Below are 22,504 nucleotides of genomic sequence, written 5' to 3'. Positions count from 1 at the left end.
CTTCCTTCTTCCTTGCACCATGGGAGTTCCTTCTCTCTTGGTCCTTGTCGATGTCGGCACCTATAGACACAATGATGATAGGCATGAAGTAGCATACCATTCAAGTTGGTGTTGAGGTCGACCATAGAGAGGAAAGAGTTCACCTTGACACAAATGGTGGGGGATTTGTGTTGTTGGTCCACTTGGGGGACTCCTTGGCCATGGTGTAGCGTCGACGATAGGCGGGGCTGCCCTTGACGGTCTTGAGGCGTAGGTGTCCGAAGGCCACCCCGCATCAGTATCACTTTGGGAGCATTGAGTAAATCTATTTGATTTTGGCAAACTTAGCATTGGTCAATAGCAACAACACTTTGAGGTTTAAGTAGAAAAGAGAAACACATGTAGTTGTTTCATTGTCTTTCTTTCTTGTTAGCTCTTAGCTTATTATTCTGAAGTTAAAATTGTTTGTGCTTACAAGGAAGATGCATGATTGTTTCTATCACATGTATATTTGTTTGTTTCCCTCAACTCTTATGCTTGCTAATCAACCTTGCTAGCCAAAGACCTGTACTGAGAGGGAATGCTTCTCGTGCATCCAAACCTTAACCCAAACCTATGCCATCAGTGTCCACCATAACTACCTACTACGTGGTATTTTCTGCCATTCCAAGTAAATACTTCATGTGCTACCTTTAAACAATTCAAAATTTATCATCTCTTATTTGTGTCAATGTTTTATAGCTCATGAGGAAGTATGTGGTGTTTTATCTTTCAATCTTGTTGGGCTTTCACCAATGGACTAGTGGCTTCATCCACTTATCCAATAATTTTGCAAAAAGAGCTGGCAATGAGGTTCCCAGCCCCAATTAATTAACCTTCATAATTTTGCAAATAGACACTCCTCCATGGTATGAGATTGCTGGAAGGCACCCGAGGATTCGGTTAGCCATGGTTTGAGAAAGCAAAGGTTGGGAGGAGTGTCATCTCTAAATAAAACTAAATAAATAGACACTCCTTCATGGTATGTGAATGATTGGAAGGCACACGAGGATTCGGTTAGCCATGGCTTGTGATAGCAAAAGGTTGGAAGGAGTGTCACCCAAAAATAAAAAATTTATGGGAGCCGCTCTTCGAGAGTTTGTTTGGCAAGGGGGTTAGAGTACCCGCTACCATTCGTTGACAACAACAAACACCTCTCAAAATTTTACTTTTATACTCTCTATATGATTTCAAAACTGAAAAAGCTCTAGCACATGAGTTAATCCCTGCTTCCCTCTGCGAAGGGCCTGTCTTTTACTTTATGTTGAGTCAGTAAACCTATTTCCCTCCATCTTAAGCAAGCAATTGAGTTGTTGTGATCAAACCATTTATATTGTGATCTACTTAATCATGCCTTTTACTCTTCCTTGATTATTACAAGTTTTATCTGAATGAATATAGCTTTGAAAGTTATCAATGATTATGAGGAGATTATTATGATTGAGTATGCAAGTTTTGCCATATAATCTTTAACATAAGAGCGCTGCTCGGTAGATAAGCACAATCTGTTAATTGTTCTCTGACCAAGAACGAAGTTTGCCATCACCAATTATGATTCTTATGCACCTTTATTTGTGATTACCTTCTACTTGTTTCAAGTTGAATTATATGAGGAAGTTGTTCACTAGAATGTCTTGTGTGAATTAATATGATGCTTCTTGTCCGTATTTGTTTTATCGACTCTTCACTCCATAAACATGTGGTCCTATTTACCGAGTTCAGTTTCGCTTGGGGACAAGCGAAGTCTAAGCTTGGGGGGAGTTGATACGTCCATTTTGCATCACTATTTTATATCATAATTTACTATTATTCATTGATATATTTCATATTTAGAGGTGATACTTATGTTATTTCATCTATTTTGCATGTTTCATGATTGTTGGAGAATCGCGCACCAGAGTCAGGATTCTGCTGGAAAAAGCACCGTCAGAATGCAATATTTCGGAAGATCAACAATTGACGGAAATTACACTGAAAATCCTATTTTTCCAGAAGACGAAGATGGCCAAAAGGAGGAGCCGAGGAGGGCCGCCATGGGCCCCCCCATAGGCCAGCGCGGGCCCAGGCCTGGCCGCGCCGCCTTGTGGGGAGGGGGCCCACATCCCCCTCTGGCCTCCTCTCCTTCGTGTACTTCTTCGTCCCGAAAACCTAAGCTCTAGGGGATAGTCGCAAAGAGTCACAGCCGCCTCTGCGGGGCGGAAAACACCAGAGAGAAAAGAGCTCTCCGGCAGGCTGAAATCTACCGGGGAAATTCCCTCCCGGAGGGGGAAATCGACGCCATCGTCACCGTCATCGAGCTGGACATCATCTCCATCATCATCACCACCGTCTCCATCATCATCACCGCCATCTCCACCGCTGCACCTCGTCACCGCTGTAACAATTAGGGTTGGATCTTGATTGTTTGATAGGGGAAACTCTCCCGGTATTGATTTCTACTTGTTATTGATGCTATTGAGTGAAACCATTGAACCAAGGTTTATGTTCAGATTGTTATTCATCATCATATCACCTCTGATCATGTTCCATATGATGTCTCGTGAGTAGTTCGTTTAGTTCTTGAGGACATGGGTGAAGTCTAAATGTTAGTAGTGAATTATGTTGGGCAATATTCAATGTTATGATATTTAAGTTGTGGTGTTATTCTTCTAGTGGTGTCATGTGAACGTTGACTACATGATACTTCACCTTTATGGGCCTAGGGGAATACTCTTGTACTCGTTTGCCAATTGCGGGGTTGCCGGAGTGACAGAAACCTAAACTCCCGTTGGTATATCGATGCAGGAGGGATAGCAGGATCTCAGAGTTTAAGGCTGTGGTTAGATTTATATTAATTACTTTCTTGTAGTTGCGGATGCTTGCAAGGGGTATAATCACAAGTATGTATTAGTCCTAGGAAGGGCGGTGCATTAGCATAGGTTCACCCACACAACACTTATCAAAACAATGAAGATTAATCAGCTATATGAAGCGAAAGCACTAGACTAAATTCCCGTGTGTCCTCAAGAACGTTTGGTCATTATAAGTAAACAAACCGGCTTGTCATTTGTGCTAAAAAGGATTGGGCCACTCGCTGTAATTATTACTCTCGCATTTTACTTACTCGTACTTTATTCATCTGCTATATCAAAACCCCCTGAATACTTGTCTGTGAGCATTTACAATGAATCCTTCATCGAAACTGCTTGTCAACACCTTCTGCTCCTCGTTGGGTTCGACACTCTTATTTATCAAAAATATTACGATACACCCCCTATACTTGTGGGTCATCAGCAGTCGCTAGCAGGTCTGCCGAAGGATAACGCGCGAGCACAAGGCCAAGTGTGAGTCTAGCTCCTGCAAACACCTGAGCTCGAACCAAATCTCGGATTTTCTTGGCGTTACCAAACTCTGATATCAAGGTCAACAGCGTGGGAGGAACCGCATTTAGAGGAAACATTGTCTTCCATATTACTCTCAGCCCTTTGTAGCATTTGTCAAAGAAGCGATGGACCTGCTGGACTCGATCTTGGAACTTTGCGACAGTCGAAGCCTTCGAGTGCTCTCTCCAGAAAACCTCGTCCGATGATGGTAGCTGAGTCAACGCGTCCACACGTTCATGGATACGTTTGCTCTCTTCGGCAGGGTTCAGCGCTATGACTAGCAAAGGAAAGAGGAGAAGTCAGGAAAAGGAATTTCGTAAAAAAAACAAGGAGTACAAGAGAAAGGGAGGCTTACAGTTCAAACTTTTTGTGGCCTTCTGCAATTCAGTGAGAGCGTAGCGTTCTACGTCAGCTGCAAGCTCGCTCTTCTTTTTGATAATGGCGGCCAAGGCGTAAGCATTGCGCAAATCCTTTTCCATCTGCACGATTCAGTCCTTCATACGCTGAAGTTGATCATTTTCGGGACCAGCACCCGAAGAATCATCAACAAACGCAGGCACGGGATAAACCTGCAAAACAGCGTCAAAGGGTATGATGGATCACATCGCTTCAGTATTCGAAGTTACTCCCATCGGGAGAATGCAAAGCAAAGACGTTTTAATTAAAGTACACTGGCAACATTGCCAGCATGGAATTTTTTACAACCACAAGTCTTACGGCAAGACATTGTTTCAAATCAAGCTAAAAAGAAGTCTGTTACAAGGATCAAGGGGCTTGGGTCTGGGTCGATAAACTTGGGTCAATTGATGATTTCTTTGCCGAAACTAGTTCAAGAAGCTGGCGTGCACACTTAAGAGCTGAAGTTTTAAAGACGCCTAGGTCGACGAACTGCCCATCTTGCTCTTTCGGCAGCTCCATAGACATTTCTTCAATATCGGCCTTGAAGCCATGACCCATCATGAGTTGGAAGGCTAGAAGGGCACCATAGGTACATGAAGTACGTTTGAATACCTCGATAACTTCCTTGGTGTTGACCGCAAAAGCTTCGATCAGCTGCCCCAAAGTCTTGTCTTGACTAATCTTGGGGAAGATCATCGAGTGCATCCTTATCATGGCTCCCTTGCCCTTCTCGAGGAGGTCCCGAGTAAGCTGCTGTGAAGCAAGAGTCATCGACACACCATTTGCCGGAGAATTGTTCGGAAGCTTATCCAACGCATCGGTAGGGATATCGGCGGCCTCTGCGAAGAATGAAATGGGAAAGATTACTAAACAAAGGACCGGACTCACAAAGTAGTAATCAACAGGGAAGCAGAAAAGGAATTACTGAGCAAAGCCAAGGAAGACTGGCGAAGAAGATCATCCTTTTCGGCCGCCCAAGCTTCAGCGGCCAGTCTAGACGCTTCTTCGTCCTTCAGCCTCTCCTTCAGCCCCTTGAGTTCCTCCTTCAGGGAGTCGATTTCTTGGCGGGCTTCGGCAGCTATTTTTATTGCACCTTCCAATTTTGAGGAAGAACACTTAACTTCCTTTTGCATCCGAGCCTTGTCCGCTTCCAGGGAGGTGAATTGGGAGGCGAAGGTTGATGACCCACAAGTATAGGGGATCGCAACAGTCTTCGCGGGAAGTAAAACCCAATTTATTGATTCGACACAAGGGGAGACAAAGAATACTTGAAAGCCTTAACAGCGGAGTTGTCAATTCAGCTGCACCTGGAAACAGACTTGCTCGCAAGAGTTTATCAGTAGTAACAGTTTTATAGCAGTAGCAGTAGTGAAATAACAGCAGTAGAGTAACAAAGACAGCAGTAGTGATTATAGTAAACAACAGGATTAAAATACTGTAGGCACAGGGATGGATGACGGGCGTTGCATGGATGAGAGAAACTCATGTAACAATCAAAGCAGGGCATTTGCAGATAATAATAAAACGGTGTCCAAGTACAAAGCAATCCATAGGCATGTGTTCCGTTTATAGTCGTACGTGCTTGCAATGAGAAACTTGCATAACATCTTTTGTCCTACCAGCCGGTGGCAGCCGGGCCTCTAGGGAATCTACTGGATATTAAGGTACTCCTTTTAATAGAGTACCGGAGAAAAGCATTAACACTCCGTGAACACATGTGATCCTCACATCACCGCCTTCCCCTCCGGTTGTCCCGATTTCTGTCACTTCGGGGCCTCGGGTTCCGGACAGCGACATGTGTATACAACTTGCAGGTAAGATCATAAAACAATGAATATTATGATGAAACAATAACATGTTCAGATCTGAGATCATGGCACTCGGGCCCTAGTGACAAGCATTAAGCATAACAAGTTGCAACAATATCATCAAAGTACCAATTACGGACACTAGGCACTATGCCCTAACAATCTTATACTATTACATGACCAATCTCATCCAATCCCTACCATCCCCTTCAGCCTACAACATATGATGTAAATATTCTCATGATATGGCTAACACTTAGGCAGTTCATAATAAGATACATGCAAATAAGATCATCTAATAGCTATGTCAATCATGGACAGGTACCAACAATTAATAATAAGCATCATGAATCATGTCTATAAGCAGGATTGCAATGTTCATAAAAGGGTATGATAAAGTGGTATCTCGCTTGCCCGAATTTGAACAGCAAAACATAAATGCTCAGGCACCTCTGAGGTTCATAGAAAGACTAGAAATAGAGATTGTCAAAGATAAAAGCATCAAAGTTATACCACAGTCAATCATATTTTGGGACAAGCATATTATACTAAGAATGACAGTGGTGCTCTCAAGAAAGTGCTCAAAGAAAGAATGGTGACACAACATGAAAGTAAAAGATTGACCCTTCGCAGAGGGAAGCAGGGATTAACATGCGCTAGAGCTTTTCATTTTTAAAACAGGAGTAAAATTATTTTGAGAGGTGTTTGTTGTTGTCAACGAATGGTAATGGGTAAACCAACTACCTTGCCAACCAGACTTTCAAGAGCGGCTCCCATGAAGGACGTTATTTCTACCAGCAAGGTAGATCATCCCTCTTCTCTTTTGTTTACACATGTACTTTAGTTTTTATTATGAGTGACACTCCCCCCAACCTTTGCTTACACAAGCCATGGCTAACCGAATCCCCGGGTGCCTTCCATCAATCTCATACCATGGAGGAGTGTCTATTTGCAAAATTAAGTTGCTTACTGATGAATCAGAGCAAAACATGTGAAGAGAATTATTAATGAAGTTATTAATTGGGGCTGGGCACCCCGTTGCCAGCTCTTATTATGAAAGTCCGTCAAAAGTAAATGACAAGGTTGAAAGATAAACACCACATACTTCCTCATGAGCTATAAAAAATTAACACAAATTGAGAAGCATTTTGAAGGTTTAAAGGTAGCGTATGAGAATTTACTTGGAATGGTTTGAAATGCCATGCATAGGTATTTATGGTGGACACTTTAGAACAACTTGGTTTTCAGGGGTTTGGAAGCACGAGCAGCGCTCCCGCTCAGTACAGGTGAAGGCTAGCAATAGACTGGGGAGCGACAAATCAAGAGAGCAGTCACTGTCATAATCATGCTTGCGGCAAAATAAATTAACGGAGGCATAAAAGTGATACAAGAACTCTGAAGCAATGTAAATCATAGAGGCTTAATTGACTTTTGTTCAGTCATATGCATGCGTGAGCATGTGCCAAGTCGATTCAAATGAATTATTCAGAGGAGGATACCACAATGTCATACCTATTTATGAATAAAACAATGCAAGCAAACATACATGACATGCTACTCATATTAATAAATTGGAGCTAAACATGAGAGATCATGAACTACTAGATTTTCTTAAATGACATATACCTCACATGAACCAACTAAGCATGCTCACATGGATGAGTATATGTACAAAAATGAAAACAAATAGAGTTCATACCAGCCTCTCACCACAGTCAAATTGTCGTAGATCGTCATTATTGCCTTTCACTTGTGTAGCTTGGATAATATAAAATGAAAACCACGCTCCAGCCACCGAAGACCGTTGAACTCACAATGAACTTTACAAACCAAAGAAGAACAGCAAATATTTTTGGTGTTTCCAAATTGGAAACAAGAACAAAGGGAAACAAGCAAACAAAGCAAAATCTTTTTGGATTTTCTTATAGCAAACCAATGATAGCAAATAAAGAAAAATAAATGCAAGAAACCAAAATAAACAAATGGTGAAGTGAAACAACAGAAATATTTTTGGTCTTTTTGTGTTTTAGGAAAGAAACAAAGCAAAAACAAGAAAATGAAAACTAGAAGAGTCACATAAACACAAAGCAGCAGGAATTCGTCAAACTTGACAGCAGTACAGTAATCGATTTTTAAGAAATTCTTCCGCTGTTCAAATCGAAAAGTGTTCAACTAATGAAAGTTAGATAACAACCTGGGGAACATGCAAAAAAATTGGCTTCGCAAAATAACGTTCTGGCTATTTTTGAGAATTTTTTTGGTAACAGTCCAGAATCTGTTTTCAGGCAGCACCTCCCCAAATATCATCTCCCTCTCATTAGAAAACCACTTAAAGAAACTAAACAAGTATATACTAGTATCCAGCAACCATAATATGCAAAGAATGAGTGATGCTGGTATACCTCCCCCCAAGCTTAGGATTTTAGCCTAAGTGGAGCTCAATCCCATGGTGCCCATGAAGTAGCACCTCCGTAGTATGAAGACGGATCATATTCCGGGTATGTGCTGGAAGAAGCACCCGGATATGTGACGGTGTAGTCGTAGGAGGGCTCGGCGTCCTCGGAGTCATGCTGCTGGTGGAAGCCTTGTATCTTCAATTTCTCATCCACCTCCTCCTTAGAGCGCGACCATGGTTTCCTGTCAATACTGAACAAATCTGGCTGTGGCAAAGGGATTTCCCTCTCATCCCCATCAGCAAACAACATTCTATAGACCATATTATCTGAACTAGAGCCAGCTGTAACAAATTGATGGCTTTTCATAGCAGCAATATCAAGCCTTATAGGAGTTAATGGCACATCAGTAGGATCAAGAGGAAGTTCTAGATGTGATAGAATGCGTGATGCAATAATTCCTCCAAACATAGGCCCCCTGCTAGACAAGCGGCGAGCAATAAGAGCACCAAGATGATAAGGTGTCTCTCCAGTGAGTGCAGCAATTAAGAAAGCAAGATGATAGCTAGAAATATTGCTAGTGTTCTCCCTACCAAGAATGCTAGTAGCAATGTAATAGGCAAAATACTTAATGGTGGGGAGTTGGATGTTTCTTATCTTGCCACGCTGAATGGTGCGGCAATCATCATTGGTGATCTCTCGATAGAGCTCCAATAAGGCCCTAGGGTTGTCCTCAATCATACTTGCTGTACCTACAGGGGCAATTCCCAATGCAACACAAAAATCTTCCAATTTCATAGTAATAGAATTACCATAGATCTTGAATGCAACTGTTGGGCGATAGTGCTTGTTGTAGAACTTGAAGCTCTCAACAAAGATTTTGGTGAGCATGAGGTATTGCTCCCTTTCATCTTCCATATAGGCGGTTAAGCCCGCCTTATCAACGAGGGTCAAGAAATCATCCAGCAACCCTGCATTACTCAAAAAGTCATAACATGGGAAAGATGAAGCGTTAGTGACTCCATTGTCTTCTTCGGGCTCGAAGCTTGGCGCGATGACATCCTCATTGTAGGATCGCCTGAATCAAGTGGCGGTCCTAGAGGGCCTTCCCGTGCTTGTCGTCTCTCTCTCAAACACTTCTCCAAAGTTAAAATTATCCATCTTCCTTTTCTGAAATTTTTCAACAATCATTATAAAATTTGATTTGGTGACATATAATTGAGGGAAACTACCATAGGAACTTGCTAGAGTACTAATCATGCATCAAAACTAGTTTCTACAACTTAGAACAAGCATGCAAGCTCACTAAACATGTTACCTACAGCAGCAAAATATTCAAGATATACTCAACCAAACAAAATTCTACTTGGATAATCGGAGGAGTCACATACCGAAGAGCAAATGTGCCAAATTTCAGACAGAAATCTGGGCTGAGCAAAGAGATCGAGAAATCTTGAGCTCTTGAGCAGAAATGCGAGTGAGCGAAAGCTGGTGCTGGTTTTTTCGGGAGAGAGAAGAGAGTGGGAGGAAGAGATGAAAAAGTGGGGCAAAGGGGGACCCACACGCCAGGGTGGCGTGCCCCCCTTGCTAGCCGCGTCGGCCTGTGGGGTGCCACCCTGGGGTGCCCCACTGGTCATCCCCAGGTGCTCCCAGGTGCGTCTTCGAAAAATAGGACCAACGGTATAATTTTTGTGAATTTTTGAAAACTTTGAAAAATGCACATTTCTGGGTATTAAGTTTATTATTACTGGACAGGAAAAGATTTTGAAATCTCTAATTAACTAAGGAACTTTGCAAAACAAAAGTGCTACAGCAAGTAGAACAAGTGGAGGAAGAAAGAGATGTTGTTTACCTCCTCTATGCATATAAAAAGTATTTGTTAACAAGGTTGATCAAGTCTTGCCACCAAATAAATTTTACATAGCATAAGAAGAAATAAACCTCAAATCAATCATGTTACCTTGAATTGTATTGATATGGATCCAATCATAAGATTTTGATATCCTTCTTTAGGCTCATATATAGGACAATCAATAGTTTCCACTTTAATAGTTCTCACATTAGAAATGGTATTAACTCCACATACTTTATCAATCCTCTTGGGGAAATAAACGATATGCTCCTTGTCATCGACATTGAAAGTAACCTTTCCTTTATTGCAATCAATAACAGCCCATGCGGTGTTAAGAAAAGGTCTCCCAAGAATAATAGACATATTATCATCTTCAGGCATTTCCAACACAACAAAATCAGTTAATATCAAGCAGTTATTAGTAACTTGAACAGGAACATCCTCACATATACCAATAGGAATAGCAGTAGATTTATCAGCCATTTGCAAAGATATATCAGTAGGTATCAACTTATCTAAATAAAGTCTCTTGTAAAGAGAAAAGGGCATAACACTCACACTCGCTCCCAAATCACATAGAGCAGTTCTAACATAATTATTCTTAATAGAACAAGGAATAGTAGGTATACCTCGGTCGCCCAACTTCTTTGGAACTTTTCCATTGAAAGAGTAATTAGCAAGCATAGTGGAAATCTCCTCATTAGGGATTTTCCTTTTGTTAGTGACAATATCTTTCATATACTTTGAATAAGGAGGCAATTTAATAGCATCAGTCAAAGGGATTTGCAAGAATAAAGGTTTCATCCAATCGCAAAATTTATTATAGTGTTCTTCTTCCTTTGATTTTAGTTTCTTAGCAGGAAAAGGCATTTGCTTTTGTACCCAAGGTTCTCTCTCATTACCATGTTTCTTAGCAATAAAATCTTCTTTAGTATACTTTTTATTCTTATTTTTCTTTTCAGGTTCATCTTCAACTTCTTCTTTATCAGAAGCATCATTCTTATCATTATCATGTTCATTACCACTTTAAGTTTCAGCATCAGAAATAGAAATACTATTAGGATCATTAACAGGTTCAGAGGATTCTACAACATTTTTATGTTTCTTCTTCTTTTTCTTAGAAGGAGCACTAGGTTCAATTCGTTGAGAATCTTGTTCAACTCTTTTCGGATGCCCTTCAGGATATAGAGGATCCTGGGTAGAGACACCGCCTCTAGTTGTTACTTCATAAGCATGTTTCTCTTTAGAATTATTTTTTAACAAGTCATTTTGCACTTTAGTGAGTTGATCAATTTGAGTTTGTACCATTTGAAAATGTTTAACAAGCATCTTAACATCATTGGAGGTTCTCTCCACAATATCATGCAAATTGCTAATAGCTTGAGAATTTTCCATTAGATGATTCTCTACTCTCATATTAAAATTTTCTTGCTTAACAATATAATTATCAAACTCATCTAAGCATTGAGCAGGAGGTTTTGAATACGGAATATCTTCCCTAGTAAAGCATTGAAGAGAGTTTACCTCGATCATGGATGAAGGGGGAATTATCTCACATATATCTTCTATGGGGGGTAAATTCTTCACATCTTCGGGTTTAATACCTTTCTCCTTGAGAGATTTCTTGGCTTCCCTCATATCTTCATCATTTAATTTAATTAAACCCCTCTTCTTCAATATTGGCATCGGAGTTGGTTCAGGTGTAGTCCAATCATCATGATTCCGGCCTATTTTAGCCAATAATTCTTCAGCTTCGCCTGGAGTTCTTTTCCTGAAAACACAACCAGCACAACTATCCAAATATGCTCTAGACTCAACGGTTAGTCCACTATATAATATATCAAGTAAATCATGCTTTTCCAAATCATGTCCAGGTCGAGCTCTGATAAGAGAGCAAAATCTTGCCCATGCTTCTGGCAATTTCTCTCCATCTTCCTGGTCAAAGCTATAAATTTTCTGTAAAGCAGCATGTTGAGCACTAGCAGGAAAGTATTTCCGAAAGAAAACATCAAGCAAATCACCTGGACTTTTAATAGAGCCAGGAGGCAAATTATTATACCAAGTTTTAGCATCATCCTTTAATGAGAATGGAAAAAATTTAGCAACAAAATAAGTGCGCATCTTGACATCATCAGAAAACAAGCTACTCATAGAAGAAAGTTCATTCATGTGTTCTACAGCACTTTCTTTTTCAGTACCACAAAAGGGTGTTTTCTCAACAATAGCTATATGAGATAGATCAAGAGAAAAATCATAATCTTTATCCTTAATGCATATAGGAGATGTGGCAAATTTAGGATCCGGAGATAGCTTATATCTAACAGTATATTGTGCGAGAAACTTTTTAATTTTTCTTGCATCAGCAGTAGCATTGCATCTATTAATAAAATCATCATTAAGCTCCACATAATCCTCATCACTAGAATAATCAAGTTCAGGTGAATTAACAGGTGTAGCAGCATTTTCATTAGGAGTTTCAGCATTTTCAATTTGTCTAGACCTAGCAATTGTAGCATCTAGAAAAGATCCCAATGAACCACTATCATCAAGCACAGCAGAAACATTATCAATATTATGAGAATTTTCAGATTCAGCAAAAGTACCGGCAAGTGAAGCTTGTGGTGGTGAAACAAGTTGACTTATCACAGATGGTGAATCAAGAGCAGCAGAGGTACTCAGAGTTGTACCTTTTCTTGTAGTGGATGGTAATATGGCGACTTTAGAATCGCGAGATTTACCCATGATGGAGAATTTGCAGCGAACAATATCAATCCAAGTGAACTTCCAAATAAAGCTATGCTCCCCGGCAACGGCGCCAGAAAATAGTCTTGATGACCCACAAGTATAGGGGATCGCAACAGTCTTCGCGGGAAGTAAAACCCAATTTATTGATTCGACACAAGGGGAGACAAAGAATACTTGAAAGCCTTAATAGCGGAGTTGTCAATTCAGCTGCACCTGGAAACAGAGTTGCTCGCAAGAGTTTATCAGTAGTAACAGTTTTATAGCAGTAGCAGTAGTGAAATAACAGCAGCAGAGTAACAAAGACAGCAGTAGTGATTATAGTAAACAACAGGATTAAAATACTGTAGGCACAGGGATGGATGACGGGCGTTGCATGGATGAGAGAAACTCATGTAACAATCAAAGCAGGGCATTTGTAGATAATAATAAAACGGTGTCCAAGTACAAAGCAATCTATAGGCATGTGTTCCGTATATAGTCGTACGTGCTCGCAATGAGAAACTTGCACAACATCTTTTGTCCTACCAGCCGGTGGCAGCCGGGCCTCTAGGGAATCTACTGGATATTAAGGTACTCCTTTTAATAGAGTACCGGAGCAAAGCATTAACACTCCGTGAACACATGTGATCCTCACATCACCGCCTTCCCCTCCGGTTGTCCCGATTTCTGTCACTTCGGGGCCTCGGGTTCCGGACAGCGACATGTGTATACAACTTGCAGGTAAGATCATAAAACAATGAATATTATGATGAAACAATAACATGTTCAGATCTGAGATCATGGCACTCGGGCCCTAGTGACAAGCATTAAGCATAACAAGTTGCAACAATATCATCAAAGTACCAATTACAGACACTAGGCACTATGCCCTAACAATCTTATGCTATTACATGACCAATCTCATCCAATCCCTACCATCCCCTTCAGCCTACAGCGGGGGAATTACTCACACATGGATGGGGGAAGCATTGCTGGTCGATGGAGAGGCGCCGCTGGTGATGATGGCGAGGATCTCCTCCAATTCCCCGTCCCGGCGGAGTGCCAGAACGGAGTTTCTGGTCCCCGAGACAGAGTTTCGCGATGTGGCGGCGTTCTGGAGGGTTTCTGGCGACTTCGACTTCCTGGCTCGCGTTTTTAGATCGAACCCTTTAAGTAGTCCAGAGGAGGGCGTCGGAGGCCAGCCGAGGGGGCCACACGCTAGGGCGGCGCGCCCCCCTACTAGGCCGCACCGGCCTAGTGTGTGGGGCCCTCGGGCCTCCACCTGGCTTGCCCTTCTGGCTCCCTGAGTCTTCTGGTAAAATAGGCCCATTGGTATAAATTCCGAGGATTTTCCCGAAAGTTGAATTTCTGCACAAAAACAAGACACCAGAGCAATTCTGCTGAAAACAGCGTTAGTCCGTGTTAGTTGTATCCAAAATACACAAATTAGTGGCAAAACAATAGCAAAAGTGTTCGGGAAAGTAGATACGTTTTGGACGTATCAAAGGTCTCCAAAGAAGATATGACAGTTCGTAGATCCTTGAGAAAAGGGAAAAATAGATATTTGTCGAAGGATTATTAATCAAAGCAGATTCAGGAAAATTTGCGTTGCGACCAAAGAAGACTTACAGGTTTCCCTGAAGGAGGAGTTGTGGCAGCAGCAGCCGAAGGAATATCTTTCCCCCTGGAAAGGGAAGAAGCAGTCGCTACTTGGGCCGCGGGGGCTGCAGTAGGGGCCGAAGCCTCGGAAGCTGCAACATTCGGCAGAGCAGCGCCAGATTTAGCCTTCTTAGACGGAGGCTCGATGAAACCTTCGTCACTGCAAAGAAGAAAATTGATAAGAATTAGGAAAGAAATGCGAATGGTAAAAGCGAAATACGAATTCTAGGGAAAGAAGTAAGCACTTACAGCTCGAAGAGATCGTCTTCATCGGCAAAGCCGCCGGTTGATCTCTTCACAGGAGAAGCTCTGGCCCCCTCCTCAGCTGCATTAACAAAGGCATCATGATCAGCTTCGTCATCACGCACTGATCCCGCTGTGTCGCAAGTATCGTTGGCTGGGGGAGGAGGATTGGAAAAGGCAGCTTTAGAATCCATCGGATCGTCATGTTCGTCCTTTGGGCTTGTGTTCCCGACAGTATGAAATTTGTCAGGGGCTGAGGAATCTCTCCCTTCGGAAGTATCATCCGGCAGATCACCAGAAGCTATGAGGGTCTGCCGAATAAAAACATGTAAGAACAATGATAGTCGTGTTGATCAAGGAGAATAGAGTAGTAAGAGTATGAGAAGGAAAATTTACCTCCATTGGCGGATGATCGGCATCAAAAGGTGGATGAGACGGAATTGAGTCTTCTTGGCTGAAGAGAGTAAGGCGTCGAACTTCATCAAGAAGATCCTTTTCTGATAGTTCCGCAACGTTTATTCTGGTCTCATCCTTCGGACCCGAATATAACCACATCGGATGAACCCTGGCCATGACTGGTTGAACCCGACGTTTTAGGAACACGACAGCTACCTCTGTGCCAATCATGGTCTAGCCATCGGCTTCTTTGATCCGAAGAAATTTGACAAATAATTCATCGGCTGCTGTCTTTTCGTCGGGAGAAAGGTTGTTCTTCCAAGAGTGCTTAGGTTTGGCTTTGAGAATGTCAGCAAAGCGAGGGAGCTGGGATTCAGTTGTTGAAGAATCCTTAATATAGAACCACTTCAGTCTCCATCCTTGCACAGATTCTCTCATTGGAAAGTTGAAATAATTGACTTCTGAACGGACAACGAACCCTACTCCCCCAATGACAAAGGGTCCATTACTACTGCTGTATCTCTTTACGAAGAAGATTTTCTTCCACAACCCAAAGTGAGGCTCGATGCCCAGAAATGCTTCGCAAAGGGTGATGAACACAGCAAGGTGAAGGATTGATTTGGGGGTAAGTTGCCACAGTTGGATTTCGTAGGACCGCAGAAGGTGATGAAGGAACTTGTGGGCAGGGAGCGAGAGACCTCGATACAAGAACGACAAGAACATCACGGTAAAACCAGCAGGAGGATTAGGCCAAGAGATCGCACCTGGGAGAATTACATTCCCCTCGTCGGAGGAGACTAGACCAAGGTTTCGGGCCCTCTTTTCATCACGCTTCGCGATGGAGGACGCCAGCCAATCTCCGGGATTGGTCCCAGCCGTGGAGCTTGACGGCGCTGGCGGCGCCGGAGCTGGGGGAGGAGCGTCAGGAGCGCTTCTCTTCGGAAGATTTTAAGAAGCCTTGGCGGCGGCGCCGCCGCTCACGGAACTGGTGGCGGAAACGGGGTTCTTCTTCTTCACCATCGTTGGATCTGGAGAAGATCTAAAAATGGCGGTGGCGGCGCAACGGTTATGAGAGAAGAAGGTGGAAGAAGGAAAGGAGGATGCTACGATGATATGAGAGAATACTAAGGATTTTTCTCTGAGAGATTTTAAGAATGGGGGAACTTGAGGATTGCGAGGGCACGTGTCATTGCTCCCAGTTCATTAAAAGGACCCTCTCTTCATCGTTGATCACGGAAATCGAGGAGGCGCCTTGATAACTGTACGAGAAAGGCGGATATTACTTAAAAACAGAGCCACGCAGAGGTAGGATGGGCCCAACGGGTCGTGTCTTGTCAGTCAAAATCAAAGTATTAGTAACGTCATCAGTGACGTCGTGAAGACCGCCGGAAGCATTCGAAGAAATATAAAAGGTATCGGATGGTGGATTCGAGTCTATGCACGGAACGAAAGCATCTGTACTCAGACTCGGGGATACTCCCATCGGGAGCGCTGGACCCGATAAAACGTGAACTCGAATATACCCTTGTGAAGAAATATTTGAACGAAAAGATGGAATGTTCAGCTCAAGTCTTCACCCGGCCGCAAGCACCCGTTCTCAGACTCGGGGGCTACTCCCACCGGGAGCGCTGAGCGCGCACCCGATAAAACTTTTTTGCACTCCAGGATCATGCCCGGGGACTTGATTCTGTGTAGGGAAACGATGTTTTGCCATCGGCAGTTAACCAGCAAAGTTGGACACATTACTCAATATCCCTTGCACGTTGAAACCTTACTGAAGAATACGAGCCCTGGTACAAATGTATCGGATGACCGATGAAGACTTGTAGAAAACTTTGGCAGAAGAAGACGTTCGAGTGGCACAACTTGAGTCTATGCACGGATTGCAAGCATCCGTACCTAGACTCGGGGGCTACTCCCATCGGGAGCGCTGGACGCGCACCCGATAGAAGAAGATGATGTTGTTACAAGATGGACAAGAACAATCAAGGAGAAGATCATTAGGTGGAGGCATGCTTTAGTGTCTACCCGGAATATCTTCGGCTAGACACTCGGGGACTATTGATGTGGGCATTACCCCTCGGGTAACTGACATTGTCCTATCCTGTGCGGCTCACCTGGAGGCCCATGAAGATACCCGATGGCAAGGCGGGCCACTAGGACGGTGCTGGAGAAGATTCCTTGAAGAACAAGACAGAGAGGAGCCGAAGAAGGAAAGTTTTGGAGCTAGGTCTTTTGTAAACCTAGTCGTAACCGGACAGATCTCTTGAGACCTGGCCTCCTATATAAAGGCCAGGAGAGGGGCTGCCGGGGAACGAAATCAATTATAGCAACTTTAGCCACCAGAAGTCTAGAGCTAGGTCGCCATAGCACTTAGCCTCTCGACGAGATCATAGCCAAAACCTTCGGCACCCCATTGTAACCCAATATTCTCGTAATCAAGATCAGACAAGCAGGACGTAAGGGTTTTACCTCATCGAGGACCCCGAACCTGGGTAAATTGCTCTCCCCGCTTGTCTATTCACCGATGTCTCGTATCAGCCTACAGGATTCCATCAACCCTAAGCCCCAATCGGAGGGCATTGCCGAGGAGTACCCTCGACAGCAGGGAACAACTATCTACACGGCAGAGAACAACTATCTACACCGCGGGGAACAACTATCTACACGATAGGGAACAACTATCTACACGTTAGGGAACAACTACATCAGCAAAACTGGGAACAATTTGGACGATGAGGAACAACTATATTAGCAAAAAAGAACCATAAGAAATTATATTAAGAACGGAAAAATAAAAGAATGAAAAGAGAAGAAAAAGAAATAAAGAAGGAAAAGAAAGAAATCACGAAAGAAGAAAAAAAAGGCAATGAAGCGTAAACAAAAAAGGAAGGGGTGAACCTCCTAATCTGTAGCGACCGAGGAATCCTAGGAAACTCACGTGGTGACGTCCGCTACAGTATCGAGGAGTTGGCAACGATAGATCGTTTTGATAGAAGTTGAACTCCTTCGGGCGACGACACAACTAAACTGGACCGGCCCACTCATGCGCGCTCTTCAGCGAACCGGTACTCCCTAGTGCACGCGCTAGGGAGCAGTTTCCTTTTATTTCTGAGACAGTGCGGTAGTTAGCGAGGTTTGGTGGTGAGTTGACCGGGGAGTGGCCTGATGCCTTTTGGCCTGCTTTGTTGTTGGGCTGGGCGCATGGCAGTGTAGGAGATTCGGCCCAAGTTTGGGTTGAACGGGCTGTTCGGGTCCCGAGGCCTACACCCGATTTTGCTGAAATTAATTCGGGTTTCTGCATTTGCCACCCGATTTAGCACCCGCTTTTTTGGGTTTCGGGTCATTCGGGTTTGGGTCCGGGTAGTTCGGGTTCGGGGCTCGGGTTTCGGGTTTTATGCCCACCGTGTAAGGGTTTGAGAGCAGGCATACTTCTAAGAATATATATGCATGGTACCGATGCAGCGATGCTATGGCTTTAACTAGGTTAACGTTGCTTGGCACATGCATCACACACGTGTCTAATTTGAAATAAAAATCTCGTATCAATGGAGCGAATTTATAAATTTTATTTACTTCATAATTACTCATGAAATGCATTAATTAGCTATATATGAAAATAGGTGGACAAGAGTATATCTGCATTATATACACTATTAATGAAGCTATATATGAAAATAGGTGGACAAGAGTATATCTGCATTATATACACTATTAATGAACAATCGTGTGCTGTCAAATGACGTATAATAAATGGTAATTCAAAACTTCACACAATGTGTGTATTATGTATATATAAATAGTATGTCCTGGGTTAAATTGGGACATTACATACATCTGTTGTGGAGCAAAGATAATAGTGTATTCCATACAAAATGCGTTTTTTAATCCTTCTTGTGTTATTATCGAACACATCATTCTCCCTTTGTATGGTAGGAAAGAGTGGTAATCCCCGAGTCCTCGAAAAGGTAATATAACAATTTTAACCATCCTATTTTGTTTCAATTAAGTTACTTCATTTCTCAGAGATTTGCGATCCTTCTATTCTACTTTCTCCTGGATCTATCTTGAGTTTATCATACTCGTTGTCTGTTGTCGTCCACACAAAAGAAAATTGAATACAACTGATATCATTTGATCTTGCAGCACGAGACAACTCAAAAACAGAAGCCTTTTTTGTCATCATGGAGGCACAAAATTCGAGCAGGACTTCAAGATGAAGAAAACCGTATTTCTCATGTAATCTCTTGACCTCCTTTCCCCTCAGAGAATAAGTATCTACGTGTTATGAACCATAACAAACCACCCCTTATATAAATCCCACCACTTACTCAATTTTGTTGTGACTTGAAGATAATTTGTCGGTGCACATATTTATGTTGCAAACAAATTCAGCTAATGCATGTTTTTTTTATTTACCTATACCTCTTGAAAATGTGACAACAAGCTAGGTTGAGGCAAGTGATACCGCTGTTGCCACTATATTATTTGTATGCCTTGTTTCAACACATTTGCAGACTGCTATATATTAATATACTTTCTTCACCTTTGGCACCTCCTCGTTCACCACTTTGTGTTGTTTAACCCCCTCCCATGTCACTACCAAGATTGTAGCTTCCTATGATACTATTGTTGTCACTCGTGACCCACCTCCTCTTGCCCTGATTGTGCATTCATCGCCTTGTTTCCCCCTTCTTATGTAGTTTCTCACCCGCACTCATGTCTTACTGATTTTTCACCATTCCATCCAAGATGGGGAATCATTTTTACTGTATCTCATATGGTTGCCAACGTCAATGGAAACATCATAGGAAAGGTGGCTGGTGCAATCTTTGATACTTAATTTTCAAAGCCTGGCCTATATACAAGTCCAAAGACTAGTGACTGGGACACTCATCCTTCCTATCCATGGCATCCTTGTTGCGCTATCGAGGCTCTTGTATCATGGTCAAACTTTTGAATGTTCAGGAGTAATAATAATACTTACACAATAGATGGTTTTCTATGTACATGATAGACTTTAGATTTCAGGATTATTTCACATAGGAATTAGAGCCCATAGATCACATCACATGCTCGTTGATCGTGAGAGTAACATTCTCCTAGTAACAAAGTAGACAGACTTTAATAAATTGATACTTCATCAACAATTGAACTAGTATAATATTGTGATCCCAGGATGTGAGAAAATTAGTAACCAGGAGAAGTTTATGTCACTTCCAAAGTTTCAGATGTTGCCGATTAATAAGGGTCTGTTTGATTTGAAGGAGATTCTCAAAGAAAGTGAAAACAATTGTGGTCCTGAGAAACTTTGCTGATGTGAATTGCTTGAAAGGGTTCATATGCATTACATAGGAAAGTTTCTGTAGGCACAACTATATCTGAGGCTCTTACAATTTTTTTTATTGTGTAATAAAGCGCCTATTCCGTTCTATAGGATTCAGTAGAACATGCCAATGCAATCCAATATTTTGTGTGTTTAAACCTTGTGAAAGAGGCCCTAAAATACTGGAGTTCTTCACCTATTGTCTACCATTTTAACATTTGATTTACAAAGTTGTCTTTGGTATAATTTGTTTTAGCCAGGTTGGCAGCCCCTGTCTTCTACTTTCTCTTCTTTCCTCTATTTCTCCAGGCTCTTCCTTTATGTAAAGGCCCAATGCTTAGCAACGAATTAGAGAAGGTTGTAGGTAGCCTGGTAGCCCATTAAACAAGCAAGCTAGTGCAGTCTGAAACAATCAGCACAATTTGAGTCTTCTAGGTTTATATATTATTCTTGAGTAAATGTAAGTAAGGATAGTTAGCATAGATAATCGGAACTCTCATAAGACAACAGAAGCATTGCACAAGAACAATGGTGCATATGGTGACAACGTACAATCGGGCATGATACCTGACAAGAAATGGCCACTTGGCAGGTACCGTAGAGATGGATTGCAGGTTTGACAAATCATAAGGATCCAAATGCAAAATTGTATGATAACTGATGGTTTGATGATGTTTACATCCTATAGTCCATGACTTATCTTCTATATTTTCACCGACAATGAGTTTTCATTGGATACTTATCATATATCTTCGGCGCATGTTCTATATCTATAGAAAGGCGATGGTATAAATTTGCAGGTTATAGCTTGCTCTTGTGTGATATTACTTCATTATTTACAATAGAGATGACATGGTATCTGTAAACATCGTTTTACTGAGCAGGTGGCCATGTATCACACTAGCCCTGGGTATTACTACCGTTACGGTACTCAAGCTAAAATAGGTATATGGGGCTCACCAAATCAGAGGCACCTTCAAGAGTCTGGAACATCCATACTAATTACCAGCGATCAACTCCTAAACTTCAGCGCAATTGAAGCTGGATTTCATGTAAGGAAACATCATTCTATAAGTAAATCACAATTTAAATTGGAATAACCATTTTTCATATATGGTCGGTCTTGTAGGTTTACCCCAATTTGTACAATGATAGCGATGTTCATTTCTTCGTGCATTGGACGGTAAACATTTTAATTATTAATTTCGATATATTTATCTTGACCAGATTGCATATGTTCACTTCAAACCTTTAAGAAACTAACCACGCTATTTTCTTCATTTCCCTTGACTGCTGCACAGAAAGATAACTACAAATCCACAGGTTGTGTGAACTTAATATGTAAGGGATTTGTGCCAGCAAGTGGAGCAGTGCTTGTGCCAGGCCAAGCCGTTGCTCCTACATCAACCTACGGTGGAGAGCAGCGTTACGTTTCCCTCAGACTAAACATGGTACATGCCTCTATACCATGTAACGCAGTGTGGAATACTAGTTTTGTTAACCGATGCCACGCGAATTAACGTGTACACTCTAAATGCATTTGAGTGGCTCCATTGTGTGTATTGCAAAATAAGTCACCAGCCAAATTAGTAGTATAAGATAGCAATGAGGGCACCGTAGGTAAATTGTTGCATCGAATATATCTAGAACAACAATATTAGAAGAGCAATCTCGCATTGTTTTTTTTATATATTATTTACAGCTTAAACTAGTCGAGTAGATGCACGAAATGTGAAAAAAAAAAATCCTAGACCTTGCACCTTTGTTACTTGTCCTAACAATAATTTTTTGTTAGCATTGACTAATAACTAGCAATTCAAGAAAAGATTATGAGTTATTATATAGTGAGAACACCAAATCTTGGTGGTAAATATTTGCTCATGCTTGTGTAAATCTTTTGTAGGATCCAAAATCAGGAGATTGGCTATTGTATCGAAATGATGATGTGGACAAACCAACATTGTTAGGTCATTTTCCGAATGATCTAATACCTAAATTAAGCGTTTCAGGACCTCTAGTGGGATGGGGTGGATTCACAAGCTATCCTTATAGCGAACCAGGCCCTCCCATGGGTAGCGGTCATTTTGCGGACGAAGACCAAAACAAAGGATCGACAATAGAGTATATCAAGCTTTTTGACAAGACAGGGTACGCTAGAGAACCACCTATGATAGGTGAGGTGACCCCTGTTGTTGACAAGTCAAATTGTTACAGGGTTAGTGACCTGCATTATTTGCACATCTTTAGCTATGGTGGGCCAAGTGGTTGTACCGGTTGATAATATCATGATTGACCGAGTTGTTCATGATCCCATAAAGTACACT

The 22,504-nt window shown here is 42.0% G+C and overlaps 1 long non-coding RNA gene and 1 pseudogene across 1 annotated transcript; both read left to right on the top strand.

Moving 5' to 3' along the window:
• Window positions 1-22,504, top strand: part of LOC127328867 (disease resistance protein RGA5-like) — a 282,550-nt pseudogene that overhangs the window by 107,032 nt on the left and 153,014 nt on the right.
• On the top strand, window positions 18,709-21,210 carry LOC127330238 (uncharacterized). The gene is made up of 3 exons (XR_007869201.2): window positions 18,709-18,822; window positions 19,001-19,093; window positions 21,065-21,210. It is a non-coding gene; the product is annotated as an uncharacterized lncRNA (long non-coding RNA).

The sequence above is a fragment of the Lolium perenne genome, chromosome 2 (assembly GCF_019359855.2).
Source record: "Lolium perenne isolate Kyuss_39 chromosome 2, Kyuss_2.0, whole genome shotgun sequence".
In the NCBI taxonomy this organism is placed as follows: Eukaryota; Viridiplantae; Streptophyta; class Magnoliopsida; order Poales; family Poaceae; genus Lolium; species Lolium perenne.
This window is presented reverse-complemented; position numbering and strand designations above follow the sequence as displayed.